Source organism: Schistocerca serialis, chromosome 3 (assembly GCF_023864345.2).
Source record: "Schistocerca serialis cubense isolate TAMUIC-IGC-003099 chromosome 3, iqSchSeri2.2, whole genome shotgun sequence".
In the NCBI taxonomy this organism is placed as follows: domain Eukaryota; kingdom Metazoa; phylum Arthropoda; class Insecta; order Orthoptera; family Acrididae; genus Schistocerca; species Schistocerca serialis.
In genome coordinates this window covers 635,670,294-635,675,723 of record NC_064640.1, presented here as the reverse complement: position 1 = coordinate 635,675,723, position 5,430 = coordinate 635,670,294, and the positions used below count along the sequence as shown (strand labels likewise).

Genomic DNA, 5,430 nt, shown 5'->3' with positions numbered 1-5,430 from the left:
AGATGAAGTTTCTTAGAGGATGTGAAGAAGTTCCGACAGTGTTGTATGATGTTCTTGTCATGTTTCTTCGGCTATTAGTGGGTCGTCGATGTAACTCGTTACGTGTCTTTTGAGATAATCACTTAGAATGCCAATGACTAACTGACAACCTCAACTGCCGACAGGTGTTGTTGATATACCTCGATGTGGACAGCTGAAAATGTGTGCCCCGACCGGGACTCGAACCCGGGATCTCCTGCTTACATGGCAGACGCTCTATCCATCTGAGCCATCGAGGACACAGATGAATAGCGCGACTGCAGGAACTTATCCCTTGCACGCTCCCCGTGAGACTCACATTCTCAACTGTCCACAATTCTACATATGTATTGTACCTTATGTACCTTATGTGAGTTTCACGGGGAGCGTGCAATGGATAAGTCCCTGCAGTCGCGCTATTCATCTGTGTCCTCGATGGCTGAGGTGGATAGAGCGTCTGCCATGTAAGCAGGAGATCCCGGGTTCGAGTCCCGGTCTGGGCACACATTTTCAGCTGTCCACATCGAGGTATATCAACAACACCTGTCGGCAGCTGAGGTTGTCAGTTAGTCATCGTTTATTCCAGGGAAAAGCTGCACGGTCATCAACAGTAACTGTTCTTTCGAGAACAAGTTACTGTCTTCGTATATACACTTAGAATGCCATTAAGAAGTCGGATAAACGCAGCTGCCGAAACATTAAGCCCAAAAGGCAGTCTCCGGAATTGATAGCATTTCCCAAATGCCAGGAATGCTGTGTGGCCGGCCGCTGTGGCCGAGCAGTTCTAGGCGCTTCAGTCTGGAACTGCGCTACTGCTACGGTCGCAGGTTCGAATCCTGCCTCGAGCATGGATGTGTGTGATGTCCTTAGGTTAGTTAGGTTTAAGTAGTTCTAAGTCTAGGGAACTGATGACCTCAGATGGTAAGTCCCATAGTGCTCAGAGTCATTTGAACCATTTTTGTGCTGCCAGCAGTTGGGGTGTAGCTCAGTTTGCCAGAAGCTAGTTCTAAGATCTTCCGAAGAGGAAATGGATACTCCGTGGAAATTTCATAGAGGCTCTTCGAACCTCTCGGGTCTGTCTGTCTCTGTATTAGTAATGGTGTTGATCTGACGTGAGTCAAGGACGAGACAGATAGCTCCATCTGCCTTCTTGACTACTCTGAGAGGATTAGTGTAGGAGGATCTAGCGGGCTCTATCACTCCACTCGCTAACATTTTCATGATTTCCTTCGCCACTGTGTCTCTGTATACCAGAGGAATGGAATAGGGTGACACAAAGAATTTCTTGTGCGGAAGCACCTTAAACTTGAACTGGAAATTTTTAATCAGTCCTGGTTTAGGCAGAAAGACTTCTGAATCCAGCGTGTCACGTAACTCACTGCGCTCCTCAGGTTCAATGCACAGATGGGATTCGAAATTTTTCTCTATGACCCCTTTCATTTCTTGGATCTTTACTTCCTCTTCCTGTTTGTTTGCTTGCTGAGAAGACTCTTTCTAATTGTGATCTTTTCTGTAATCACCACTTCTGTAATTGAGACGGACACAACTGGTTGGAAATTGTGCCTGTATCGCGTGCTCCTCCAATTTTATGCAAATGTTACTGCCCTTGCACAATACTATTTCTCCTCATCCAAGGTCCAGAATGGCATGGTATTCATTGAGGAAATTCATCCCTATGATCATATCGATTGACAGATTTGACACGACTAAGATGTTGGTTTCTAGTCCGTATCCTAGACACATGAATTCCAATCGCGTCTGCAGGTTTACTTCCGTGCATTTTCCGTCCTCACTGATAGATTAGGCCAGTTCCTCTGCTCGAAACAACTTTGCTATGCTGCCTCCGAAATTGCCGTAATGTGGTTCCCACTGCCAATTATACGGTGCAAATGCACGTTAGCTATGGTTGCTGAAATCATGGAATGAAGGTCCTGTCACGTTATCACTACTTGCTCCTCCTACAGCATCTCCTATAGGTCCTCGTACTTTAACATGTGTACCCTGCTCAGTTCGAGAGTGTTTGCGGCGTCGTTTGAGCCGTCCCCGAACGAGACTGGCTCCAGTTTCACGTCGTACTACTACTTCGTTGTTGGCTATTGGGATTAGGTGCTCGAATTTCAATCACGTGGCCCCCCTGAGAACCTTGGTTTGCTTCTCGCTAGTTTTCCTCAAATTTCCGCTCGTTATTACCTCTTTGGAATTGGTTAAATTTTCCCCTTCTTCCCGAATTCTGTTCTCGGTGCTCTTGTTATTATTTCTTCCGTCATTCTTCCAGTGTTGTACCTAGTAGCTGTAATTCTGTCGTCCGTTTCGCTCTCGAGCAGCTTGTCTGTCGAATAGGCCTATCAGCTCAAGTTCACGAAGTAGACTCTTAAAAGTCTCAATATTTATACCGCATCTACCTACTACGACTAGCTGGTCTTACTTGGAAATTTCGAGAAGGTGAGCCAGAAGATTTCACGGTCATTATGCGGCGCGTCCAACAACCAGTTCTTTTTCAGTAGTCCTTCGAGTAATTTCGTAGGGCTCTTATGAACTGACGGTTCGAGATCAGGGCACAGGATAATTTCTTGTTTTATTCGGTCTTGCATACCCGTGACCAGTATGTTCTGAGAAACGCATTTTTGAATTCTTGGAATAATCGGCAGTTTGGCGCCAACCCGCGTACTATCTAGGCTGCTGGACTTCCATATGTCCGCAGATAAATTCCAATTTTGTCTGTTTTGGCCTCGACCACAGTAATGAGTGGCTAAACTGAGATAGCCAAAATTTCGCGCCGAGCGGAGTTCCGTTTTCTCAAGAATTCTGGAATTTTAGCATTGACATGAAGTGATTATAATCGAAGTCCTGTCCTGCCCTTCTGCTCACGCTAAGCCCCGAGTCACACATCCTATTTTGCCCTACATGTACCAGTACCTCCAGTTAGTTGTAGTGACCAGTAGTAGGGCAAAGGGGGCAACATCCCCCTCTGCATTGTTGCAGATTTTATTCAAGATGTCGGTTTCAAGATGGCAGCGATAGATATGGAAACATCGCAATGTCGTCATGGCGGGAAGTTCAAATTTTGGCGGTAAAGCAGATCAATAGGGGTATTTCCACTAACATAAAGCCCTCCCCTCCTCCCTGTTCTCCCTAAGAAAATGGCGGGACACTTTTGGCAGGGGAAAATGTCACTTGGACTACCTTCATTAACCTAACAAAACGGCGAAAATACTGGAGGAAAAATAGGTCAATTGGGCTACCTCCACTAACCTAATTCATCCAATCATCACCTCTTCCTTGGAATTGGCAGGAAAAGGACTCAGTCTGTGCTGGGTTGCTTAATAGGATGGCCCTAACTCTTTATTTTGCATGCATTGTTTATTTAAACAGTTTGAGTTTTCATATGCAGTAGCTCTATGCAGTGTGTTCACCATGACGTATAGAGTCCAACTGACCTAGTACATAGTACCATCATCAGAGGGCGCTATCGTCCCTCCCCCTCTTCTCTCCTATAATGTAATCCCAGATGGCGGTCTGGGGAAAAACTAGTGGGAAAAGGACTTAGTCTGTGTCCAGCTGCTGGAGAGGAAGGAGTGTACTTTATTTATTTTCAGTAAGAAGTTGGAACAGTTTATTTGGGGATGGATTTGACATAGTTTATTTATAACTCTGATACAAAACACTCGCTCTGGCAAGCTTGGTGTCACAAGAAATAGTCTACAGACCTACAAACTATTTGTAAATTACCAAAATAATGCAGTACACTGATGTACAGACACGCAAACAACTCGAAAATTGTCAAAATAATGCATATAAAACGCTCTGCAAACACGCTCACTAATTGTAAACTGTTGAAATAATGCATTGCACAGCCTACAGACAAGTTCACAAAATAATACTGTATCAAGGTGCACACATCTTTATCTGACCACTGCGGTTTGTGTGCTGATGCATGGTCTTTGTGCCTGTGGGTCCAGTGCCGGATTAATTGCTGAGTGAAGTGTTTGCCTAACGACTCACCCTCAGAGGTGCAACTAAAAGGTTGTCAGTGTTATACCAATGTCTGATGTGTACATAAGTGACAGCCAAGAATCCCTCTGGACGTGCTATACAAACCTTTCGCAATGCTTTCAGAAACTGTTTACGAATATATCCCAGGAGAACAAAGGATGCATTTTTCCCAGCTATCCTAATGAGACAGAGCATCCATTACATATCAACAATTCCCAGAAATTGTAAAGTGCCACAGACATTGTTAATGGTCCCTTTTGTTGTAGTATTGTAGTAGCTTTCGTGATTTCTCAGCTTGTCTGCATGGAAATTCAGTTAGAAATAGGACCTGTTTACGAAAATATCCCAGAACAATAACAAATGCATTCTTCAAAATGGTTCAAATGGCTCTGAGCACTATGGGACTTAACATCTGAGATCATCAGTCCCCTAGAACTTAGAACTACTTAAACCTAACTAACCTAAGGGCATCACACACATCCATGCCCAAGGCAGGATTCGAACCTGCGACCGTAGTGGTCGCACAGTTCCAGACTAAAGCGCCTAGAACCGCTCGGTCACAACGGCCGGCAATGCATTCTTCCAGATGATCCTAATGAGGTATCCCATCCATCACAAGTTATCCTTCATGGAAATCGTAATATCCTGCTTTCAACATATGAAACTGTAAATATCCACTCCTGTTCTCACTGCTAAAAGTCTTCATCACGTCTGTTCATCCTTGCAAAAACACCGTTAATAATAAAAGAATTCTTACTGTTTGGAAAGAGAGCACTGTCTAAGCAAAGATGGGAAAATCATAACAATTATGCAAACATAATTCGAAGCACTATCCCACGACAGAGAAGAATTTTTGGAATTTTCAGTGTCCTACAGCTACAGCTGAAAATGTCCTAGTGCCACAATGGTGGATGAGGGACAGCATCCGACCAGAGATGGATGGTCTGCTTCAACTGTCTTTGAAAACTTGAACAAAGAAGACATCACGTTACTCTCAGAATATTTCCGTAGCTACCTTTCCCCCATCTTGTTCAAAGTACACTCCTGGAAATGGAAAAAAGAACACATTGACACCGGTGTGTCAGACCCACCATACTTGCTCCGGACACTGCGAGAGGGCTGTACAAGCAATGATCACACGCATGGCACAGCGGACACACCAGGAACCGCGGTGTTGGCCGTCGAATGGCGGTAGCTGCGCAGCATTTGTGCACCGCCGCCGTCAGTGTCAGCCAGTTTGCCGTGGCATACGGAGCTCCATCGCAGTCTTTAACACTGGTAGCATGCCGCGACAGCGTGGACGTGAACCGTATGTGCAGTTGACGGACTTTGAGCGAGGGCGTATAGTGGGCATGCGGGAGGCCGGGTGGACGTACCGCCGAATTGCTCAACACGTGGGGCGTGAGGTCTCCACAGTAC

At 45.3% G+C, this 5,430-nt stretch overlaps 1 non-coding gene across 1 annotated transcript; it reads right to left on the bottom strand.

Annotated features, from left to right (window-relative positions):
• Positions 1–204: 204 nt before the first annotated feature.
• Trnat-ugu (transfer RNA threonine (anticodon UGU)) lies at positions 205–278 on the bottom strand. The gene has a single exon. It is a non-coding gene; the product is annotated as a tRNA-Thr (tRNA).
• Between the last annotated feature and the right edge of the window lie 5,152 nt (positions 279–5,430).